This window comes from Narcine bancroftii, chromosome 9 (assembly GCF_036971445.1).
Source record: "Narcine bancroftii isolate sNarBan1 chromosome 9, sNarBan1.hap1, whole genome shotgun sequence".
Lineage (NCBI taxonomy): Eukaryota > Metazoa > Chordata > Chondrichthyes > Torpediniformes > Narcinidae > Narcine > Narcine bancroftii.
In genome coordinates, this window is record NC_091477.1 from 113,832,941 (window position 1) to 113,859,465 (window position 26,525).

The window sequence follows — 26,525 nt, forward strand, 5'->3', positions numbered from 1 at the left end:
CCGAAATGTTGGTTATATCCCTCCAATGAATGGTGCGAGACCTGTGTTTTTCCTACTGGGAACTGCCTTGGAAAGGTGGGAAGAAATTGGAGCACCCGGGGAAAAGTCCGCAGACACAGGAAGAACGTACAAACTCCTTACAGATGGCGCCGGGTTTAAACTTGAGTAATAGTGTTGCACTAACAGCTACGCTAACCGTGCCACCTTCCTACGCTAACCGTGCCACCTTCCTACGCTAACCGTGCCACCTTCTTACATTAACCGTGCCACCTTGCTATGCTAACCGTTCCACCTTCCTACACTAACCGTGCCTCCTTCCTACGCTAGCCGTGCCACCCTCCTACATTAACCGTGCCACCTTCCTACACCAACTGTGCTGCCCTTCTACGCTAACTGTTCTGGCCTTGTATACTAACTGTGCCATCTGTGAAGGAAACTGTTAACCGTGAAGTAAATACCAACCAGACAGCATTAATATCCACTTCTCCAGTTTCCATTAAACTCCTCCACCGATTCACTCTTTTCCCTATCCCTCTGGCTCCTTTCCTCCAGGTGCCCACTTCTTCCCCCTATTGCTTCTCAGCTTTTTTCTCTTCTACCCTCCCACCCATATCCACTTATGAACTCTTACCTATTAGCCTGTATTCCTCCCCCTGTCCCTTCCTCCCTCCTCTCCTTTCCTCTCTTTCCCCAACCTGCCTACTTTTTTCTCACGCCTTGATGAAGGGCTCTGGCCTGAAACATTGGTTATGGTTTACTACATGACCTGCTGCATTTCTCCAGCACTTTTGTGTACTGCATCTGCAGCATTTCAACTTACCAACATGTATAAATATTTTAGATCAGAAGTAGGCAATTATATCTAAGTAGCTTTTATTAAAACAAAAAATATGCCACAAGGGATTTTGCAATTATTTTGTTGAACGAGAAACCAAAATAATTTCGCTGGAACATTACAAAGGACTATTACTATTTACAAAAAACCCCAGCCTCCTGATGGTCTCTCAAGCCAAATTAAATTGTGAGTAAAGCTTTTTTGTTTCAAAGTTCTTTCTAGCTCTTACCACAATAAAGACTTATTTTTTACTGCAAAACCCCTCAAATGGATTTGGCGCTGCTGATCATGGAAATCACCTTAAAAGTTTCCTATCATATAGCTTTTATTAAAGATGTAACCTATTTTTGTGATTTCCTGTCACATTTTACATCTGCTAGTATATTGCCCACAAAGCAAGCTGTTTTATTACTTCAAGCAGGCCTGTCCATGCACTCAGTACTGGTGCTGTGCAAATATTGACTTAGGACCGGGCATGCTTGGTCAGGATAGATGCAGATAGGCTATAAAAGCAGCTCTTATATAGATACTGTGCATTATATTGATATAGATGTGATGCACATGTTCTTCAGGCAATAGCATAGTGAGTGTACTTAACAATAGGATTTATTGTCTTCAGGAAGATTCAATACAGCAAAAATGTTTTGTGCCATGATACATTCTGTTACATTTGTGGCGATGATATGCTAAAGTTCAAAGATGCAACATGACTGCACTTATTAAAAAAGCCCATGAGCTCTCCTTTGCTTGTAAAATTGGTGACCGAGACAAACCCTGGGCCCTTCTCATTTGTTGTGCAACATGTGCAGTCAACCTGAGAACAATATGTCAGCATCCTGACACGCTTAAACATGCTAGAGTTAATTTACTGTTTCTCCAACTTCCTACGTCATACAGCAAATCTGAAATTATCTTTATGTTCGGCTTGAAGTTGTCTATCATAAACCCTATTTTTTTTCAGGAAGTAAACCTTCTGAAAACATTTGTTGTCAGGCGTTATCAGTATCGTTAGAAAATAGTTGAACTCGTTCTTAAGAGAAACCAAATCATGGAAATCTACTCACTGCACTGACAACGTGAGTGGTCTGGAGAGAAAGGAATTTGTTGTATAAATAGTAGTCCCACATTTCATTCAACTTGTTTATGCATCTCATTTTAAATATTTCCAGAGCATTGATGATTAAAGGATCTCTCTTCCTTGAAGAAAGATTAAGAAGATTCTTTTCGATTAACAAAATTATCTTTGCAACTTCTCTTATTTTTTGAACCCTCTATACCTTGGTGAAGGGCAACTGTTTGCAACGAAGACTCGGAAGAACAGTACAAGATGCCTTTCGAGTAGATGGCAGGTTGAGAATTTGAGCAATAAACACTCACTTAAACAAAGCACATTTCCAATTATCCCCAAAATAGGCACTTCTATTAAAACCTAATGAAAAAATATTACTTAAAGAATTAATGTTTTCTGAATAACTTCAAAGAATTCTCCAAAGATTTTATTAAGAAAATTGATGAATTGAAAATACTGAAGTGCTCTGGGAATATTGTGTTAATAAAGCAAAATCAGTAGAAATAATTAATTTTCAGCTCTTTAGTTTTTTATTCTGCGAGATGATGTCTCGAAGTATTACAACAGGCTACAAGGTGCTTGCAGCAGAAATCCAAACAATTTGGTCTAACAGCGGCACTCAAATATTCTTCCACTCCTCTATCACACCAGTGTGACAGAGCTTTCTATGTTTTGCTCTCCTGTACATTTAGTGGAGTCAAGCCAGGCTTACTCTCATCTGATGGCACAAGTACAACCCGACGGAATACCGCTCCCCGACCCTTGATGCAAAACATGCAAACACATAGCCAGATATAATGCCCATACAGACAAACAATGCACTTGCAGGGCAAGTATTCAACGACACAAATAAATAAATAAATGTGGTTTCGTCAATATGAGAGACTCGGATGATTAACGTAAGAAATTCCTCTGGTCGTTCAGCATTCTCACTGCCCGTGGGAAGAAGCTGTTCCTCAGCCTAGAGGTGCTGGCTCTGATCCTCCTGTATTTCTACCCTGATAGGAGCAGCTGAAAGATGCTGTGTGCGGGATGGAAGAAGTCCTCAATTATTTTGTGCGCTCTCTTCAAACATGGATCCAGTTTTTGGATAAATGCATCCATTTCTTGAATGGAAGCACAGTTTTAGCCACCCTCCAGTCTTCTGGTACCTCAACAGAACTAGTAAGGGTCTTACTCAGATAAGCAACTTGGTCAGCAGATATATGTTGGGCTAAAGTGCCTGGCCACCTGATATGTAGCCCTATAATCGCAACCTAACATTCTAACCTCTTCTGAAACCCCTTTTTAGTTTATTAGCTTCAGATGTTGTGTCCATAAGTGGAAACATCTTGGCATGGTGGGAGAGTCTTTGACAAGAGGGCGCAGATTCAGGATGGAAGGGTATCGCTTGGAACAGCGAAATGGAGGAATTTCTTTAGCAAGAGGGTGGTAAGTTGTGGAATTTGTGATCAGGCATTTGTGGAGGGCAAGTCATTGGGTGTATTGAAGGCAGAGCTTGATAGATTCTTGATTGGCCAGGGCATGAAAGATGGGGCAGTGGGGCTGAGTGGGAAAATGGATCAGCTCATGATTAAATGGTGGGGCAGACTGGATGGGCTGAATAATTTATTTTGGCTCCTTTGTCTTATCAATGCTATGAAAAACCTTTGTGATTATAAATAATTTTATAAGATTAGTCTGTTAGTTTTCTTTCCTCTGGAGAAAAGTCATCTCAGATGGACAAACGACTTTCTTTTCATAGTTATTGCTCCCATTTCCAATATAATAATTTTGGTGAACCTTTCTTTCTAAAACCTTTGCGGCCTTTCCGAGGATCAGAAGTGTCTTCAGCCTTCCAGATGTGTTCCCATGCATACTCTTGGTTTGCTTCCTGTTGTGGTTCTTAACCTGTGCTTCTTCTGAACACCCCTGCCTGCATTTCCAGCTTTACCCCTTCTCCTAATTACAAAATACAAGTAAAACACAAGAGTCTATAGACACTGTAATTGAAGTAAAAACACAATGCTGGAAAAACTTAGCAGTTCAAATGTGTACTTTATTTCTTTCTTCTTTGGCTTGGCTTCGCGGACGAAGATTTAAGGAGGGGGTAAAAGTCCACGTCAGCTGCAGGCTCGTTTGTGGCTGACAAGTCCGATGCGGGACAGGCAGACACGGTTGCTGCGGCTGCAGGGGAAAATTGGTGGTGTTGTGTTTTTCCTCCTTTGCCTTTTGTCAGTGAGGTGGGCTCTGCGGTCTTCTTCAAAGGAGGTTGCTGCCCGCCGAACTGTGAGGCGCCAAGATGCACGGTTTGAGGCGTTATCAGCCCACTGGCGGTGGTCAATGTGGCAGGCACCAAGAGATTTCTTTAGGCAGTCCTTGTACCTTTTCTTTGGTGCACCTCTGTCACGTTGGCCAGTGGAGAGCTCGCCATATAACACGATCTTGGGAAGGCGATGGTCCTCCATTCTGGAGACGTGACCCATCCAGCGCAGCTGGATCTTCAGCGGCGTGGACTCGATGCTGTCGACCTCTGCCATCTCGAGTACTTCGACGTTAGGGATGTTGAGGATGGAGCGGAGACAACGCTGGTGGAAGCGTTCTAGGAGCCGTAGGTGGTGCCTTTATATGGCAAAGTTAAAGATACATAACCAACATTTTAGGCGTGAGCCCTTCATTCACGTTTCCTCTAGTTCTATCTCTCTCTTTTACTCTCTCTGTTCCATATGGTGACTGACCTGTCATTTCTTCTTGCCTGCAATACCTTTGTAGCTGAAAGGTCATACATGCAGAATAAAGCCCAATGCCACAAACTGCAGAAATTGTAACCTCAAAGACTGCCACTAACACAGGCGCGGGCTGAGGTAAAACACGAAAGCCTGCAGACAATGTGGTTGAAATAAAGACATGACGCTGAAGAAACTCAGCAGGTCAAACAGTGTCCTTTATGTAGCAAAGATAAAGATACAGAACCAACGTTTCAGGCTTGAGCCCTTCATCAAGGTTTGATGCCTTGTGCTTCACTAACACAGGCACAGCTGGTCACTTTTCCTGATGGTAGAGCTCATTAAAGATGTGAAGATTTGTCTGTGCAAATCCAGAGGGAATGTGTCCAACTTCCAGTGGCGCAGAGGTAAGGACTTAAAATATGAAATAGCCAGTTGATAAATTAATTAACATCTGAATGTGGAATTTATAACCGCCAGGAGTTGAAGTGGTTGGTCAAGATGCATTAAAGTACATTCAGTTAACAACACAATGGACAAAGAAATAAAAGGACGTGCTGTTTTACTTAGATGAGATAAGGTTGGAAAAGGATCATTTGAAGCATAGATACTGGTATGGACGAATTGGGCAAAATAGCCTTTTTGTGCGATGTCTACAAAAATGTCTGCAAAGGAAAAAAAAAACATGGCACACTTTATACTACCAAATGGCCTGACAGATTACTCAGCTGGAGTCAAAAATTCTGCTTCCCCATTCTTATGACAGAAACGATGATTCTCGGGAAATATCTCTAGATTTTAGACTTGATACACATTTGAATTTACATGAACCAAATTGTTTTTAAATATCTTTAGTCACAAAGCGCTCTGCTCCAATAACACTGGAGAATGGAATATGGAGCTTGCGATTTAATACAATTCACATAAACAATGCATTGCAATCAATAACCCCATACCCGCCAGATAAAGCTGTCTCATCTTATTTGTTGTTATCACAAGCTTTTAGAAGAAAATTACATGAAGAAGAAAAATAGGTATCGAGATTGCCAGCAGTGTGATGAGAACTACAGCAGTGACAGAGAGAGAGAACAAATCTCTATGACACTTTTCCTGATCATTAGATGTTATATCAGCATCAGGCATGAATATCGCAGGAAGATTCATGATTCCAGACATTTCAGAATCAGAATCAGAATTTATTGTCATGAACAAGTCACAAAATTTAGTGTTTTGTGGCAGCGTCGTAGAGCAAACACTTTTACAACAATAAATTTAAAAAAATAGTAAGGCTGTGTCTTTGGTTCATCAGTGTTTTTTAGACAGCAATGTTGGAAAAATCTATGAAAAATTTAACATAAGTAAACATAATTACTCACCTTGTGGTCGTTTACACTGCACACCTTAAGTTCCTGTACATGTTAGTCCCGGTGCTTTTATGTGGAGCCACGTGGCCTGAGACATCAGCTGGACGTCGAATTCATGAGGTGAGTTTTGCAGTGCGATTTAGACTGCAGGCTTTCCCCAAAAAGTAGTCGGGGTCCTGCAGGATAAATCGCATTGCAGGAATTGATGGAAAATTCCTGCACATTCCTTTTTACATGTAATGGCAAATTTCGTTGTTTGTTCCATTGCGTGCCTGCAGTCTAAAAACCCTAATTGATTATTTAGGAATCTAATGGCAGCAGGGAAGAAGCTGTCCTTTTGCTGCTGTGTGCTCAACTTTACGCTCCTGTACTTTTTTCCAGATGGTAGCAGAGTGAAGAGTGGGGGGGGGGGGGGGTGCAGGGGTATCTTTGAGAATAGAGGCTGCTTTATTAAGATACCACCTCTTGTAGATATCCTCGATGGAGTGAAGGCTGGTGCCTGTGACGTGGCAGGCTTAGTTTACAACCCTCTAGAGCTTCTTCTTGTCCCGAGAGTTGGAGTCTCTATACCAGGCAGTGATGCAACCAGCCAGAATGCTCTCTATGGTACACCTGTCAAAGTTTGCTAGAGTCTTTGGTGACATATCAAATCTCCTCAGACACCTCACAAAATAAAGCCGCTGGCGGGCCTTCTTCGTGATTGCATCGACATTTAAAGCTTGATATTGGAGCAGACATACTCTACTAAATGAAGGCTTGTGGGGCTGGTAATTCTAGTCACCATTGAAGGTTGTGTAAGCAAAAAAATGGTTTTTGATATCTTTTGTATCCTGTGGAAAACATCACTTGGTGAGAACAGAAAATGAGAATGGACAGTGGAAAATTTCTCCTCGAGTCATTTAACGAGAAAGCTGAATACCTGCTTCTATTTAGCAACTGGCATTGATTCATAGATTTACACAGAACATAGGCCGGCTCTTTGACAGAATTCTTTTGCCAGAGGGTGGTAAATCTGTAGAATTTGTTGCCACATGTGGTTGTGGAGACCAGGTCATTGGATACATGTAAGGCAGAGATTGATAGCTTCTTGATTATTCAGAGCATCGAAGGTGATGGGGAGAAGGCGGGGAAGTAGGGCTGAGTGGCCAAATGGATCAGCTCATGATTAAATGGCAGGGCAGGCTCAATGGGCTGAATAGCCTATTTCCACTCCTATGTCTTATGCTTACGGTCTTAATTCATCCATGCAGAGCAAGAATCTCATTGCTTGCATTGCCCCAAATCTCTCTAACTTTTTCCTGTTCATGTCCCGAATGTAGTTTAAACATTGTAATTGTACCTATTTCTATCGCCTCCTCTGGAAGCTTGTTCCACATAATTCTGGCTATCCATCCTGTAGGATGATAATGGTTCCTTTCAGTCAGTTTGTGCGGTTTATACCCCACTCCTCAGAAAGAAGCATCATGGATTTTAGGTGAGTAGAAGGTGGTACAGGTCGAGACTCACCCTCTCAGTATCCCCTCCTGGATCCAGTGGCATGGTAAGATCCAAGACAGCTGGGGGAAGTTCTGTTGCAGTGAATGGCCAGACCAAGCTTTAATGCAAGGGACGCCCTTTCCGTGCTTCATGGCACATGTTTGCTAGACGGCTGTTGACTCTAAGACAGGGTTCGCCCACCCTTTGACAGGTCTTGTTTTTCATCCTGCAGGATCAAGCAAGCCTGGTGGGGGAGCTGGTTTTGACGCCAACCACCCGACCATGCGACCCGTAGCACTTAAACGAGTGACTTGACATCACATAAACACCACCATGAGTGAAAATTCCTGTCTGTCAAATCCCCTTTAATCTTTTCTCTTCTCACCTTAAACTTATGCTCTTGGGTTTTTGATTCCCCTACCCTGGAAGGAACACTGTGAGCTTCTGCCCTCCATATACTCCTCATAATTTTATAAGCCTTTGCATTGTCACCCCTCAGCCTTCTTCAATCCAGGGAAAAGAGTCCCAACTCAAATCCTCCAGATCAAGCAACATTCCACTGAATTTTTTCTCTGCCCCCTCTATAGTTTGAGTAAGGAACAGGTGAAGTGTAAAAATAGAAAAGCCATTACATTATTACTGAAAGGCCCTATTTAGGAGGCTCTCTATGTTTTTGATGATATTGAGGAGTCTACTTCTCGAATTTAAAAAAAAAATTTATTTAGACATACAGCACAGTTACAGGCCCTTTGGGCCACACACACATGCCACCCAATTACACCCAATTAAGCTACATCTCCGGTACATTTTTGAATGGTGAAAGAAACTGGAGCACCCAAAGGAAACCCACGTAGTCACGAGGAGAACATACAAACTCCTTACAGACAGTACTGGATTCGAAACCTAGTCGTTGGTGCTTTAACAGTGCTGTGCTAGCCGCTAGGCTAACTGTGCCACCCCTACGCTAACCATGCCGCCCCTTCACTAACTGTGCCTCCCCTTGCTGTTATATTCCATGGCATCTTCACTGAGAAGTCTAGCTTGAAGGTGAACCACCCCTATTTGAGTCTACAGCATGTCGTCATGCATATCCTTTATAGCCTTGATATAAGCTGAACCAACTACCAAAGAGACTACCCTGGATAACAAGGCATCCATCCTTGGACAGATACATGGATAAAATAGGTTTGGAGAGATATGGTCCAAACTAATATATCCTTTTTCAAAGAAGGAGACCAGAATTGTTTGTACACAGTGTTCCAGGTGTGCCCTCATTGGTACCTTGAACTGTTGTAGCAGAACTTCTCTGTTCTTAATTCAATCCATCTATCAATGAAGGCCAACATTATCTTTTTGATGACCTGGTGCACTTACAAACTAATGTTTTGCATTTCATGAACAACCACTCCTTGAATGATAAACAACGGCTTGGCATCCCTTGTGCCTCATTTGCTGACCTGTGTCACTGAGTATCTTTCAGCCATAACAGTCATAATTTTCCTTATCTATATTTGCATGCCCTATACCTGCCTCCAGAAAACTTGCCCTGCCCAGTCTTAGGAAGGACATATTTTTTGGGATTAGTGTGGGTGGAACATTTTGGTTAGGCTGATCAATTTGGGCTAAAGGACCTGTATTCATGCTTTACAACTCTCTGACTCTAATTCATACAAGAGCTCAAGCTTTGGATTTACGACTTTGGACAAGCAAAATAGGCTGATCATTGCTAGTGTTCTAAAACATGAAGCTGACTAACTGTGACCCAAATAGTTATTCCCTGACTGACTTAGAGCTTGACAGGATTAACTGCATCAAATCCACCAGCAAAAACATTTTATTTTTACATTTAGTTCTTACAAGATAAATTAGATTAAAGTAATACTCATTGGTTTTATATCATATTGATGTTTTCCAGTCTGTGAGCAGAATGTAAATTAGCTCACAAACTGAAAAGGTCCTTGCATCTTACATCTTGTAACACACTGAGTGAGGTTCTGATATTCAAACCATTGTAGTTGCTGGGGGCTTCGAGAGCTCTTCCTTTGTGTTTCATTGTTTCATCTGTGACAAGACTGGAGCAACTACAACACTTCAAATGAAATCCAAACAGGGCTATTGCTAGTGAAGACACGTAATCCAGTCACTGAAGAGAAATGAGATAGTTGGAGTCCAGTGGAGCACACATGGAAATGTTTCCAGCAATTTTCTCACTCTAAAGAAAGACCTTGACTCTATTTTCCAAGACACTTTAATAAAGGTGGCTCTGTCTGCTTAATCACCCTGGACTCATGAGGATCCTGATTACAGCACCCAACAGTATGGGGGAAAGTATTGCCAAAGGTCTATGAGCTAATATGTGTACTGGTGTGATAGATTGAGGGAGAGATTTTATCAAAATACCATACAATTTCCCACATGCATTACCAAATAGAGATGTGCTAGAGATGATTTTGAGGGAGGAGATGGTGGGCAGTGCTAACTGTTAGAGCCTGCTTGCTGAGTAAACATTGCTGAAGACCCTGACTGTAACACTTGGAATAAATCATAAATGAAGCAAGAATGTCAGTTGATAGACTGAAGAAGAATTCCATGGTGTGTTTGAGTCTGATAATGTGGGAGAGCTTTATAGAGCTCCAATTATGAAATTGAAATCATCTTATTTAAAATAAATATATATGTTAATAAATGAAATCTCTCTTTTTGGCTTGGTTTTGCGGATGAAGATTTATGGAGGGGTAATATCCACGTCAGCTGCAGGCTCGTTTGTGGCTGACAAGTCCGATGCGGGACAGGCAGACATGGTTGCAGCGGTTGCAAGGGAAAGTTGGTTGGTTGGGGTTGGGTGTTGGGTTTTTCCTCCTGTGTCTTTTGACAGTGAGGTGGGCTCTGCGGTCTTCTTCAAAGGAGGTTGCTGCCCACCGAACTGTGAGGCACCAAGATGCACGGTTTGAGGCGATATCAGCCCACTGGCGGTGGTCAATGAGGCAGGCACCAAGAGCTTTCTTTAGGCAGTCCTTGTACCTCTTCTTTGGTGCACCTCTGTCTCGGTGGCCAGTGGAGAGCTCGCCATATAACACGATCTTGGGAAGACGATGGTCCTTCATTCTGGAGACGTGACCTACCCAGCGCAGTTTGATCTTCAGCAGTGTGGATTCGATGCTGTCGGCCTCTGCCATCTCGAGTACTTCGATGTTGGAGATAAAGTCGCTCCAATGAATGTTGAGCATGGAGCAGAGACAATGCTGGTGGAAGCGTTCTAGGAGCCGTAGGTGATGCCGGTAAAGGACCCATGATTCGGAGCCGAACAGGAGTGTGGGTATGACAACGGCTCTGTGTATGTTAATCTTTGTGAGGTTTTTCAGTTGGTTGTTTTTCCAGACTCTTTTGTATAGTCTTCCAAAGGCACTATTTGCCTTGGCGAGTCTGTTGTCTATCTCATTGTCGATCCTTGCATCCAATGAAATGGTGCAGCCGAGATAGGTAAACTGGTTGACCGTTTTGAGTTTTGTGTGCCCGATGGAGATGTGGGGGGGCTGGTAGTCATGGTGGGGACCTGGCTGATGGAGGACCTCAGTTTTCTTCAGGCTGACTTCCAGGCCAAACATTTTGGCAGTTTCTGCAAGACAGGACGTCAAGCGCTGAAGAGCTGGCTCTGAATGGGCAACTAAAGCGTCATCATCTGCAAAGAGTAGTTCACGGACAAGTTTCTCTTGTGTCTTGGTGTGAGCTTGCAGGCGCCTCAGATTGAAGAGACTGCCATCCGTGCGGTACCGGATGTAAACAGCGTCTTTATTGTTGAGGTCTTTCATGGCTTGTTTCAGCATCATGCTGAAGAAGATTGAAAAGAGGGTTGGTGTGAGAACGCAGCCTTGCTTCACGCCATTGTTAATGGAGAAGGGTTCAGAGAGCTCATTGCTGTATCTGACCTGACCTTGATGGTTTTCGTGCAGTTGGATAACCATGTTGAGGAACTTTGGGGGGCTTTCGTGCAAACATAGGAACTACTGACATGGTCTTTGCCCTCAGACAGCTCCAAGAAAAGTACAGAGAACAAAACAAAGGACTCTACATTACCTTTGTTGACCTCACCAAAGCCTTCGACATCGTGAGTAGGAAAGGGCTTTGGCAAATACTAAATGAAATCTAATTTCCAGACATCTATTTCTCTCTCTCTCTCTCTCATTATCTCTCTCATTCTATCTCTCTATTGCTATCTCTCTCATCTCTCTCTCTATCTATCTCTCTCTCTCTCCCCCCCCCCCCTCTCTCTCTCTCTCTCTCTCTCTCTCTCTCTCTCTCTTTCTATCTCCCCTGCTGTGTGCAAGTCTCAAAGTACAGTCGTTTCTGAAAACTGAAAGGATATTTGGAATGAAAAAAAAATTGCAAAGATGATTTCTGTTTGAAGAATTTTCATCTGAGCTGGAATCTTCTTCCCTTGAGCACTACTTTGCAAGATTTTTAAGAGATACCAGGATTGTGTTGGAAATATGTGCTTGGATTTTTGGGTAGACTCATTTGTGAATTGGCCTGTGTTGCAGAAAGCACCACTCTAATTGCGAAGTCAAGGGCAAGGCAAATATCACCGACCTATTCCTCGTGCCACTTGAATTAACTGGCACGAGCATTGGGCCATCAAATCTCATGAAAGGAAAACATTGTAAATGGACCCAAGGTGGGGAAATGAAAATTGTTATCAAAAGACTGAATCAGGGATAAATGGTAGTTTATAAGATGGCCAGTGCAAATTGAAACACTGCACTTAAAAGGAATTAATCATTGTTACTAACTAAATACTTGTGATGGGTGAGAGCCTAGATTGTAGTCGAGAAATCGAGATCCAATCCTGAGTTCTAATTATCTTTCAGTCTGACAGTTATTGTCATACGTGCATCTTTCGATGACTCTACTTATTGATAACAAGGTGCCTGATAAAGGCGTTTTAACAGCAACCTTGTTTGTTTGCACATCTGCAATTTACTTCCATGACATCTCATGTCTAATATTAGAAAAGGAGGGAATGAAACATGAAATGAAAAAGCAGTTGTCTTGAGGCTGGGAATCAGCATGCTGCGCTGTTTAATCCTGCTACATTGAGTTGAAATGCAACTATGCCAAACTGCAGCTAAAGCCTTACTTGATGCAGTTGTCTTTGCTAACAAATTGCAGGTTTGTGACACATATGTCTATCACCTGTTTCTTTCTCCACCAATGGTCCACGTCCTGATGAGTACAGTAAAACCCCTGGAATTCATGCAACCGGCCACCTCAAGCAACCGGCAAAAAGAATTGATGAAGATAAATAAAAATTAAATAAATACGAATAAAATAATAGTAAAAATACCTAAGTTGAAAATAGTAACATGTAAATGTTCTCTAAAGTAACACATAAACCTTTGGTGAAGATGGGAGCAAATATTCAGCCAGTGAAGTGCCTTGTTTGTTCTTGCTCGTAGCAGTGACTGAATAAAGTTTGAATCGAAGATCCATCCACATGACCATAAGAGTGTCAGAGAGGATCATTGGAATCTCTCTCACCCCCATCGACGTAATCTACCGGGATCGTTGTTCTGAAGAGGGTGCACAAAATCATTGAGGACCCCTTCCATACTGCCTACAGTATCTTTCAGCTGTTCCCATTGGGAAAGAGATGCAGGAGTATCAGAGCCAGAACCACCAGGCTGAGGAACAGGTTCTTCAGGCAGTGAGGAAGCTAAACAACCAAAGGAACTTTTCACACCAACCATCTGAGACTCTCATATGTACAAAACAATAGTTGAAATTTTTGTCCTGCACATGTTGTGTTTGTCGGTATGTGTTTTTATGTCTGGTTGTGTGTCCACGTGTTTTGCACCAAGGATGCTGTTTCATCAGGTTGTACTTGTACAATCATATGATAATAAACTTGACTAAAGTTGTGTTTGAATAAAATACCGTCACCCAGGATAAAGGGCCAGTTGAAGCTGCTCGCTATTGGGGTGACTCTCTTAAAGTGTCTCCTTATCCATGCTTAGTAAGAGTCTTTTTCTTTATTAGTATATTATTAAGGCTTTATCTATAAACTTGAAGGAGCTGGTTAATTATATGGAATATTATTTTTCGACGTTCGGGCTGCTTCATGGAGGGGGAGGAATCTGCAGATGTAGTAATGGTTAAATGTTTTCAATGAAGGTGACTGAAAATAAAGTAAAATGCTTTAAGGTTTATATATTCATGCAAGTGAAGTTTGTTCAGTGTAAGTACAGTATAATATTTTGTCTTTTAAACTGTTTATTCTTAATGCAGGTGCATTAGGCATTGTAAGACTAAGTCTTAAGCAAATGAAAATACACTTATCTGGCATCCTTTAAACCCCATAGGTGCCAGATACCAAGGGTTTTACTGTATTTCTCATTTTAATTTCATTTTTCAAAATCTTCCAGGTTTTGGTCTTGAAAATTACTCAGAATATATAATGTGATAGCATAGAAAATTGGCATAGGTTACTATAGGAAATAGAGAGGATGTAGAGTTGGGCTGAAAAGTGGCAGATGAAGTTCAATCCAGATAAGTGTGAAGTGATGCATTATGGAAGGTCGAAATTGAAGGCAGAGTATGTGGTTAATGACAGGATTCCTAATAGTGTGGGAGAACAGAGGGTCCTGAGTTTCAAAATCACAGATCTCTCAAGGTTCTACGTCGGTTGGTAGGATAGTTAATAAGGCTTATAGTAGGCTAGCCTTCATTAGTCAAGGAATAGATTCAAGAGTCAGAGTAATGTTGCAGCTCTTTAAAACTCTGGTTAGACCACACTTGGAATGTTGTGTTCATTTCTGGTCGCCTCATTACATGAAGGATGTGGAAGCTTTAGAGAGGGTGCAGAGGAGATTTACCAGGATGTTGCCTGGATTGGATAATGTGTCTTCTGAGGCAAGGTTAACTAAGCTAGGTATTTTCTCTTTGGAGTTAACGATGAGAAGTGATTTAATAGAGGTCTATATGTTTATGAGAGGCATTGATAGGATGGGCAGCCAGCACCTTTTTCCAAGGATGACAGTAGCAAATACCAGAGGACATCTGCATAAAGTGAGGGGAAAAGAGTTTAGGGGAGATGTCCGAGGTGATTTCTTTTTTAACCTGGAGTGCAAAGGAAATGGGCCAAGGACAATTTTTCTCAAGCAAAATATTTCAGTAACAATTGGGTCTAGAGCAGTGGTTCTCAACCTTCCCTTCCCACTCACATCCCACCTTAAGCAGTCCCTTACTCATCACAGAACATAAGGATTACTTAAAGTGGTATGTGACTGGAAGCCATGGTGGTGGGGAGCTGGCTGATGGAGGACCTCAGTTTTCTTCAGGCTGACTTCCAGGCCAAACATTTTGGCAGTTTCCGCAAAACAGGACGTCACGCGCTGAAGAGCTGGCTCTGAATGGGGCAACTAAAGCGGCATTGTCTGCAAAGAGTAGTTCACGGACAAGTTGCTCTTGTGTCTTGGTGTGAGCTTGCAGGTGCCTCAGATTGAAGAGACTGCCAGCCCCCCCACATCTCCATCGGGCACACAAAACTCAAAACGGTCAACCAGTTTACCTATCTCGGCTGCACCATTTCATTGGATGCAAGATCGACAACGAGATAGACAACAGACTCGCCAAGGCAAATAGCGCCTTTGGAAGACTACACAAAAGAGTCTGGAAAATAACCAACTGAAAAACCTCACTGTAATATGTGAGCACATTAATAAACTACTGTAATATCAACAGAGATTAGCATATACAGAGCTGTTGTCATACCCACACTCCTGTTCTGCTCCGAATCATGGGTCCTTTACCGGCATCACCTATGGCTTCTAGAACGCTTCCACCAGCGTTGTCTCCATTCCATCCTCAACATTCATTGGAGCGACTTCATCTCCAACATCGAAGAACTCGAGATGGCAGAGGCCGACAGCATAGAATCCACGCTGCTGAAGATCCAACTGCGCTGGGTAGGTCATGTCTCCAGAATGGAGGACCATCGCCTTCCCAAGATCGTGTTCTATGGCGAGCTCTCCACTGGCCACTGAGACCGAGGTGCACCAAAGAAGAGGTACAAGGACTGCCTAAAGAAATCTCTTGGTGCCTGCCCCATTGACCACCGCCAGTGGGCTGATCTCACCTCAAACCGTGCATCTTGGCGCCTCACAGTTCGGCAGGCAGCAACCTCCTTTGAAGAAGACCGCAGAGCCCACCTCACTGACAAAAGACAAAGGAGGAAAAACCCAACACCCAACCCCAACCCACCAATTTTCCCTTGCAACCGCTGCAACCATGTCTGCCTGTCCCGCATCGGACTTGTCAGCCACAAACGAGCCTGCAGCTGACGTGGACTTTTTACCCCCTCCATAAATCTTCGTCCGCGAAGCCAAGCCAAAGAAAGAAGATGTGAGTGGAAAGAAAAAGGTTGAGAATCACTACAATAAGCCATCACCATGTATCTAACAGTCTGCAGCATGAAAAAACTTCCAAAATTCACAAAGGTCAGTATAAAGTGAGAGAAGATTTGCCACCAAATTTGTCATTGAATTAGTTGAACGTATTGAGCTACAGGCAGACTCAAGAAGTAATGCACAGACGGCTTGTTCTGGCTCATCTCTTCCTTTCTGCACCATTATCTCGTGGATTCAGACTATAAATTGTAAGCATATTTATTTCGTTTCCCTTGAGATCTTTCCTTTCTTCCACCTTTGTTTTACAGCCATGAGAAAAAAATATTGCGATATTTTTCCCAGAGATGCCAACATGAGGGAAGAGATGGGCCAAGGTTAGACTTTTAAATTGAATGTCGTGAGGATCAGCCTTGTAAATTAGTGTGACGAATACCAGTTAGCCCGAGGTGATAGCAAGTGATGGAGATACATGAGTCTGAGGGACATTATTATGCATTGCAGTTTGCTTGATGTGTTGGAAAAAGGAAATTCTGTTTTCTGACAGTTAAAGGGCTATGTTTATCTCCCATTGGAGTTTAATGGCCCCATCAATAAATAACCAAGTAAAATATTAATATCCTACTGGGCGAGGAAATTACCATCATCACTTATAACCAGTGACAATTATTTGTGCAAGGTGAAGCTGAGAGGTTGATATCTTTGATGGGTGGGTGCAGACTCATGAAGATAAGATGGGTCCATGTACTCCACTTCATCTCATCCATAGAATCCCAAATACATAACTTTGTGTGCCCTGATTCTGACCCACTACTTGATGGACAGATAGTCCAGTTTTATGTGGCAGACCAAATAGACAGTGGTTTGCAATCTTTATCTTTGCACTCACATACCACTTTAAGTAATATTTATGCGATAAGCACTCTGTGATTAATAAGGGGTTGCTTAAGGTGGTCTGTAAATGGGAAGGGAAGGTTGAGAATCACTGCTCGAGACCCAATGGTTACTGAAATATTTTGCCTGAGAAAAATTGTCATTGGCTCATTTCCTTTGGAGTTCTGAAACCGTGCACATAACGAGTCCATTAGGGATGACTAAAACAGGGGTTTTCAACCTTTTTCTTTCCAACCACCTTAAGCAATCCCTTACTAACCACAGAGCACCGATGGCATAGGGAATACTTAAAGTGGTGTGTGAGTGGAAAGAAAAAGGTTGAGAACCACTGAGATAGAGTCATATTAATCAGGACATTGATCTATTTTCTGATGTAACAACTCCAAACATTGTTATTCCCTTAAACTCTCAATATAATACTGAGAGTTTAAGGGAATAGCAATGTTTTGGAGTTGCTACATTAGGAAATGGATTAGAAAATAGCACCATTGTTGCTACAATCACATCCACACTCACCATTGCTCCCCAGTGTAACATTCATAGTGAAATCTTTTCATGTTCTGTTCTTTCCCAACACAATCTATAGCAAGGCTTTTGATAAAGTTTCATGCGCCAGATAGGTGAGAAAAGCACGAGCCCCTGTAATGGTAGGATCAATAGAAAAATGGTTCTCAAGTTTCCTCATTAGCAGGAAGCAAAATTGAATTGTTGACTAGTTTGGGTTTGGAAGACTCTTTCCACTGGGATTTTCAGGGCTCTGTACTGTGTTCCTTGTATATAATTTTTTTGCATTGAAACACATTTTCGCAGATGATAGAAAAGTTACGTCAGTGAATGATAGGAGAAGAATTGGGACAGCAGGAGTCTATCAATGTATTTGTCATTTAAGAAGAAGGGTAGAAAGAAGATTGGAATCTAGAGAATAATATGCATTCTCGACAGGATTACTGGACAACAGTTCAAAGGAACTGCCTCTAAGGGAACAGGCAGACCAACAACTTTCAGAACATAGTACATTAAGGCACAAGTCAGGCCTTTCAGCCCACAGTGCTGTGCTGACCTATGAAAACTTACTCCGCAACAGTCTAATTTATCCCTGTCTCACACACATAACCTTTTATGTTTTTTAAAAAATCCACGTACATGTCTTTTGAATGCCTCTATTATTGCAGCAGGCCTCCAGCACCACCCCGGCAATGCATTCCAGGAACCTGCCGCTCTCTATGTTAAAAACCTTATCTTTGACATTTTCCCTAAAATTTCTTCCAGTCACCTTCCATGTGGTATTTGCTTTTATTGCCTCAGGAAAAAGGTGCTGGCTGTCCATCCTATCTATGCCCACCAAAATCTTATAGACCTCTATTAAGTCACCTCTTTAAGTGTCGATCCTTGAAGGGTAAACAAGATACTTACCCTTTTTAGCTGAGATACAGAGGATAAGAACAATGTGATCATATGAAAGCACTCATGATGTTAAAAAATCTAGTTAGGCTACAGCGAGAGTATGAAATAAACTTCTGGTCATCAGATGGCAGGAGAAAATTGAATTGAGCAACAGAGATTGTGTAGATTTCCAGGACTGCTGCCAGGAATTTATAAGTTTTGCAACGAGGAAACGTGGGGTGGTCTGGGATTATTTATTTTGGTGTAAACGTGCCTGACGGACAATTTAACCAAGTAGCAGTGATCCAAGGTGGAATCTGGAGACCTAATTCATCCAGCAGCAAGATCAATATCCAGGGAGAATGCACTTAAAAGGACCAGAGATGAGAGCTGATATCAAATTCTCCAACTTGATATAACTCACCACTTATTTTTGTTTCTTTCGTGATGGATTATTTTTGCCTGCCATATATTTTTTTTTCCCTTTTTTTTCAGTCTGGCCTATGTGGCATATTCCTGTAGGCTAGACAAGGGACATTACACAGACTTTACAACATTATCAAAACACTACACAGACAAAGAAGCTTAACTGCTTCTAAAATGACACATTTTTTTTACATTTCCAAAGAAATTCTTTTTGTTCCATCCATGGCCCTCAACCACTTTTTCTACTCTTAGACCAATGGCTCTCAACCTTTCTCTTTCCACTCACATACTTATGCCATAGGTGCTCTGTGATTAGTAAGGGATTAGTTAAGGTGGTATGTGAGTGAAAAGAAAAAGATTGAGAACTATGTACTGCTTTAGTCTAACTAATTTCTAAAGGTTACATTTCAAATCTTTCTCCTATTATCTTAGATCTATTCCCCTACCCTGGGAAAAAGACTATGAGCTTATCCATGTTCCTCATGATTTTATGTACCTCTGTAAGATCACCCCTTAGCCTTCTACTCTCCAGGTCATAAAGCCTCAGCCCATGAAATCTCTTATACCTCAAGCCCTCCAGTCCCACAAACTTCCTGGTAAATCTTTTTAGAACCATTTCCAGTGGAATGACATCTATTTCATTGCTTGCCAACCAGAAAATAGAGGCAAGACTGCACAGGCACATGATGTCAGCCCAGCAGAGCGGGAGGTTCTGAAAGTTAAGAAAGTTTTACCTTGATTTGTTTTGAGTTGGAGTAAGGAGGCTGTGAAAGATTAGTTGGTTAGGGGGAGGGAGCAATTGAGATAATTGGCAGGGACAGATAAAAGTGGGGTAGCTGGAGGAGCGGCCAATGAGCGAGTAGCTCAGTGAAGGAGTGGGATTCTGAGGCTTTAATGAAGGAGTGGGATTCTGAGGCTTTGGCCTGAGAGGCTTCGGCAAGCAGACATTTGCTCCTTTCACTACCAAGGAATGGTCATCATCAGAGGGTCTGAGTCAGAGTGGTAAGGTGTTGGCTGAACAGGTAAGAGGTGAAAACTATAGTAAAAGGGTCAGTTGCAGGTACATTTATTTAGTAATATCAGAGTGGCATTGGCAATATGCATCTAGGATAAGTGGTGTGCTTGGAGGGCCAGATGTGGGAACCCTGGGAGACTATTAGCCTCCCAAAGGACTACATCTGCAGCAGGTGCATTGAGATGTGGCTCCTTAAGGACCACGTTAGGGATCTGGAGCTGCAGCTTGATGACCTTTGGTCAATTAGGGAAAGTGAGGAGGTGATTGATAGTAGAGAGCACCTCTGCGACAGTTCCCCTCAGAAATCGGTATATGGTTTTAGATACTATTGGAGAGGTTGACCTGACAGAGGAAGACCACAGCAAATGGGAATCTGGCACTGTGCCCGGTGCTGTGATCAAGAGAGAAAGGAGAAATGCAGTGGCTATAGGGGATTTCACAGTGAGGAGAACAGACAAGAGATTCTACGAGCATGGAAGGGATATCTGGGTGGTGTGTTGCCTCCCTGGCGCCGGGGTGTGGGATGTCTCAGATTGGGTCCAGAGAATTCTGAGGGGAGAGGGCGAGCAGCCAGAAGTCTTGGTACATGTTGGTGCCAATGATATAGACAGTAAAAGGGAGGAGATCCTGAAGGAAGATTACAGGGTGTTAGGAAGAAAATTGAGAAGCAGGGTAGTGATCTCAGGATTGCTGCTTGTGCCTTGTGCTAATGAAGGCAAGAATAGCAGAATTAAGCAGTTGAATGCGTGGCTAAGGGACTGGTGCAGGGAACACGGTTTCAAGTTCTTGGATCTGTTTTGGGGGAGGTATGACGTGTACAAAAAGGATGGGATGCATCTGAATTCAAAGGGTACCAATAACCTGGTGGGGATGCTTAATATAGCTATTAGGGAGGCTTTAAACTAAGTTGCAGGGGGAAGGGAACCAGGGTGTTAGGATCAGGAAAGAGGAAAATGGAACAAAAGTCAAAGATACTGTGCAGAATAGATGACAAAAAGGACAGGCAGGTGCAAAGACAGGATAATTTGCTGTGCAATAGAATTACAGCAAAATCGGCAACAGACACTAGTCTAAGTGTATTGTACTTAAATGCACATAGCATTAGAAATAAAGTAGATGACCTTGTCGTACTGCTACAGATGAAAATATATGATATTGTGGCCATCACTAAGACATGGCTTAACGAGGGATGTGATTAGGAGTTGAATGTCCAAGGGTACACAATGTATAGGAAACGATAGGCAAATAGGTAGAGGGGGTGGTGTGGCCCTGATTGTAAGCCATAATATTAAATCACTAGAAAGAAGGGACATAGGGTCAGAAGTAATTGAATCCTGATGGGTTGAGTTAAGAAATGGCAAGGGTAAAAGAACCCTAATAGCAGTTATACTCAGGCCCCCAACAGCACCCAGGTGGTGGACTGCGAGTGACAGCTATAAATAGAAAAAGCACGTCAGAAGGAAGATGTCAAAATAATTATGGGGGATTTTAACATGAAAGGGGAATGGGAAAGTCAGGAAGGTACTGGATCTCAGGAGAGAGAGTTTGTAGAATGCCTTCTTAGAGCAGCTTGTCAATAATCCCACAAAGGGATCGGCAACTTTGGATTGGGTGCTGTGTAATGAACCTGAGGTGATTGGGGAACTAAAGGTAATGGAACCTTTATGAAGTAGTGATCATAATATGACTGAATTCAGTTTTAAATATGAAAAGGAGAAGCTGATATTAGGTGTGTCAATATTTCAGTGGAACAAAGGAAATTACAGTGATATGAGAGAGGAACTGGCCCAAGTTGACTGGAAAATTATGCTAGATAGGGACAGCAAAGCAGAATTGGATGATATTTCTACAAGGATAAAGAAAGTGTAGGACATATATATTCCAAAAAAAACAAAGAAAATTATGAATGGAAAAATGGCATAAATGTGGCTAACAAGAGAAGCACAAAGTGAGGACATACAAGGAAGCAAAAATTAGTGGGAAAACAGAGGACTGGGAAACTTTAAAAAACTTACAGAAAAAGACAAAGAAAGTCATTAGGAAAGAAAAGATGAATTATGAAAGGAAGTTGGCAAATAACATATGAAAATAAAAAATATGAAAGAGAGACACGGATAGATGTAGGACCGATTGAAAATGATGCTGGAGAAATTATAATGGGTAACAAAGAGTTGGCAGAGGAACTAAATGAGTATTTTGCATCAGTCTTCACTGTGGAAGACATTAGCAATATACCTGATAGGCGTCTGGAGGACGCTGGGGCCGAGGCGTGAGTTCATGACTGAGGCCAATGTGAGAGACGAGGGTTGACTTTTACATGAGATACATGGAACATTCCATATATTTTGGCCAAAAATAGTGGGTTGATTTTTATCTGGTATTGACTTTTATACGAGTTATATATGGTAGATCATCCAAGTTAAAAGTTGGAAGAAAAAATATTTTTGATGAGGCATTCAATATAATTTTAAGTAAGTAAGGATCTGTACCATTGTAATTTCAACGACTGTGTCACATGATATTTTAATGTACTCAGTTCTATGTGTAAAAAATCAGATATCGTGCCCTTCATTAGCTCAAGACCTGAAATTTGAAAATGAACATGACAAGTCGTAGATCTGAGTCTTCAAATGTTATAAAGAAATGGAGCTTTAGGAACATGGAGATAGCCAGGTGGTAAATAGATGCTGCCTGATTCATTGGGTTAATCCTCCATCAAGTTGTTTTTTGCTTCAGGTTTGGAAAAAACCAGATGTCATCATGCTGGATTGTTTACTCTTTAATTAAATTAGAGATCCAGCACTGTAACAGGCCAATTCGGCCCTACGAGTCCTTGCCGCCCAAATTACACCCCATTAATCGACATTCTGGTAGGTTTTTGAAGGGTGGAAGGAAACTGGAGCCACTGGAGAAAATCTATGCAGTCATGGGGAGACAAATAGTCAATATAGGTAAGCTTTCTCTGTTGAGATTGGGGGAGATTCAAGCAAGAGGGCATGGGTTGAGAGTAAAAGGAGGATAGGGGAAACATGAGGGGGAATTTCTTCACACAACGGGTGGTGGGAGTGTGGCAGAACTTCTGGCAGAGGTGGTAGAAGTGAGATTGATGCTAATATTCAAGGAAAAGTTGGATAGGTATATGGACTGGAGAGGTGTGGAGGGTCATGGGCCGAATGCGGGTCAGTGGGACTAGGTGGGAGAATATGTTAGGCATGGACTAGTAGGGCCAAACTGACCTGTTTCTGTGCTGTAAATGGTTATATGGAAAAGGGACAAGAAAACCACAACAGAAGAACTTCACTTTCCAATACCTTAAAACATAAACGTATAGAGACCTATAGAAGAAAGGGAATGTTCGAGATTCATTTAAATTTTGTTATCAACAGTTTGTAAATATGGGCTTCATATTTCACAAAATGCATGATATTTATCTCTTAAATTGTAAGTAATTTTCTCAAGTGGATTACAACTCCAAACTTCTGCATGCCATCTGTCCATTTCCAGATCAGTATCTGACTTCCAAGTTATAGCCATATATTTTCTAGCTGTTGCTAAGGCAATTTGAACAAATTTCACTTAATACATATTCAGTTTTAATTAAAAGCATTTTTAAACAAATTTATGCCTTGATACTTCCAAGCAAAGTTATTTACGCTTCATCCTGGTGATCTCCTGGAAATATTATAGCAGTCACTGTGTCTGTACTTTATAATCTCAGATATCAATTTGAATTATGTCTGCAATATAAATACTGCATTAGCTTTTAAAAACCATGGGGGATGTGTAATGAAAAATTGTATTAAAGTGTGAAACAAATACTGCTACGTTAATTTTTTACAAGTGTCTACCAAAACAATTCCTTCTGTTGATATTGTTTGAAGAATTTGTTTTGTTTCAAATAGTGGTTGAGGACATTTGTTTCAGATGACTCAGGCTACATCACCAATTTGGCCCTGGACATAAATTTCTGACCCCTAATGGGAGCAGGAGTTAGCCACTGACCTCTCAAGCCTGCCCTACAATTCAGTATGTTCATGGCCGATCTGCCCCAGGGATCAACTCCTTCTCTGTGCCAGTTCTCTCTTGCCCTCAGTACCCTTTAAAAACCTCCAATGTTTGAACCTCCACACCCTTCTGAATTCGTAACCCCTTATGAGGAGAAATCCCCATGCACCTCAGTTTTCAGTAATTACCGCCTTGCCAAGTAACTGCATCACCTCACATGATTCTCCTGCAAGTGGAAAATCTCACCATCTACCCTTTTTTTGTGGCTTAAGATCTGAAGGCCTGTATCCAATGCCAGAGAAATGATGACAAATCCATGCTAACGGTTCATTTAAGGAGTTCAACCTGTCAAAGGACTGCCTCTAAGCGGAGTAAGTGCAGGTCATGAAATATAAACAATCATTCCCTTGGCCCCTCACCCTGTGACTGCAGGAGATGCTCCACTTGCATCCACACCTCCCTCACCACCATTCAGGGCTCCAAACAGTCTTTCCAAGTGAAGTACCATTTCCCTTGTAAATTTGCAGGGTCTTCACTGTGACAGTGTGGATCTCCCAGTGATGAACCATTTCAAATCCCAGTCCATTCCCTTGCTGACATGTCTGTCCATAGACTCATGCACTGTAAATTGGAGGAACAACACCTCATCTTTCATCTGGGAACCCTTCAACTAGATGGCATTAACATCAACTATTCCTGTTTCCATTAAACAATCCCCCCCCCCCATCAACTTACCCCCAGCTAGTATTCTTGCACTCTCTCTCTCTCTCTCTCTCTCTCTCTCCTTTCACAGATCCAAAATCAATTCTCATCTTTCCTCTTACCAACACCAATCAACCTTTTGACTGTTGTGTCTGGACTTCTCCCTCTGCCATTGTTCAGTCTTTATTCAGATGCCTTCCTGCGCTTTGCTTGTACCTTGAAGAAGGGCTCAGGCCTGAAACATCAGTAACGTGCCTTTACCTCCTGTGGAAGCTGCAAAACTGGCTGAGTTCCTATGTATTTTAACGTAAATTTGCAGTTCAGCTGTTTTGTCACCAATCTTTATCCAGTTATTGCTTCTCAGATTTTTCTGTGTGCATATCAGCTGCAAAACCTATGGGTCAGAATTGACATGAGTTTGAAAACGTCCGCCACCAGATTTAAGGGCAGATTTCTGTCACCTGCTTTTTGAACAGACCACTAATTTGTAAAATAATAACATCTTCCATTATTTTAAATGATCTCTTTCTCTGTAACATGATTCTTGCATTTTTGTTTTATTTTATTCTAACGGTTGTTCTTAAATATGGGTCGACTTCCTTGAAGAGCATGTAGAACAAAGATTTTTTTGCTGTACTTTGGTACATGTGATGGTAAATAATTCAATTCAATTGAGCAAACATTAACTGAGAACAGAGCATAGCATCCCATAAGCATGAACATGCAGTACAGTCAGATCTATGTTTACCTTGTGACTTATTGAAAGGCAGGATCCAGTCGTGTGATGTCCATGGTCAGAAACATTCAGTCAGAATCAAAATGACTCAACATGACTCAAGCAATTGCAGGACTCAGGTCTCAAAAGTCAACTGCCATTTTTTTTCTATGGATGCTGCGTGACCCGCTGAATTTCATCAACATGTTTGGTTGGGTATTGCACTCGATCCCAGCAGCTGCAGATTTTCTTGTTTAACTTTGAATCTCCTTGTACATGCCTCATTTTCATAAATTCAGGAAGATCATTCAGATTGGTTCACTTGCGGCTGTTGACAGACATTGATGGCTTCGTTTGCAGGTGAGTTGGTGGCAAACATTTTGTGGTGTTTTCCTGCAATCACTCGCGTGGAGTCCCCTATCAAAGGTCTCTGCACATATTGACACGAGCAAATAGCACAGCAAGTCCCAGTAAAATGGGTCTGCAGTGTTGACTAATCTCTGTGCTATCACAGGTACTGTAAATAGCAATGTAGTATAGGCATGGGACAAGGTGACTGTCCTGACTACTTAGGAAAGAAGCCTTAGCATGTAAGATGGTGCTTAACAACAATTCAGATCATATTATCAAAAGATCAGACATATTCCTTAACACTTATTTTTGTGGAAGTTGAAAGGGAAGGTGATATCTTTAGAGCCAAGATAATGTGATATATCAGCAGAATAAAACCGAACCCAGAAGGAGATTAGGCCAGAAGCATATGGCATGATGACAAATCCTCTCACAAAAGATGTTTTGTATAGGGATGCTTTGAAGAATCTGGAAGATTAGTTGAATGCAAATCATGAGAAATAAATTAACGCTAGACTTTGGGGACAACATGCCAGAAGCAATATGAGAAAATTAACAAGTGCATTGTTTCATTACACATATTATGCATGTATTGAAATTTTGATTCCTTTTTCACCCCTTGCCTTGTGTGAAAGGTCAGTAAGTGCAATGGCAAATGTGTGCAAGAACTCTGATATTGTATGGAAGCTTGTTGCAATGAATGCCTGAGAATGTTTACTGCTATAAGTGACTTGCATAGCTCCAGTCCATAGAAAGCTGTAGCCATGTATATATGGCTGTGAAATTTGGGTAAATGGGAGTGCACTCTGCAATATAACGCACATACAAGTACAGCAATCTGTTGTATGGGAGCAACTTCATTGGAAAAGAGAGAACTTAAGGAAGATTGGAAGAATCATCAGTTTGATGGATCCCTTGGTTGCCCCAGACCAGATTGAATATGGTCCTCTTGCTTCAACCCCACTTCTGCTTATGGTTCTTTCTCCTTTGGTCAGAGTTGCTACAAGAACACCTTCCATTGTGAAAGGGGCTAACACGATGGTTTTTGGAACTTTTATTCAGAAAAAAAAAGATGGTTAGCGTAGCGCAATGCTGTTACAGGGCTAGTGGTCCGGGTTCGAATCCAATGCTGTCCATAAGGAATTTGTATGTTCTGCCCGTGTCTGCGTAGACTTCCTCTGTGCTC

At 41.8% G+C, this 26,525-nt stretch overlaps 1 long non-coding RNA gene across 1 annotated transcript in view; it reads right to left on the reverse strand.

Annotated features, from left to right (window-relative positions):
* LOC138743065 (uncharacterized) overlaps positions 1-25,100 on the reverse strand; it is a 32,709-nt gene extending 7,609 nt beyond the window's left edge. Inside the window, exon 1 of the long non-coding RNA XR_011344634.1 lies at positions 25,022-25,100. This is a non-coding gene — a long non-coding RNA (uncharacterized lncRNA). The remainder of the gene's footprint in view (positions 1-25,021) is intronic.
* Between the last annotated feature and the right edge of the window lie 1,425 nt (positions 25,101-26,525).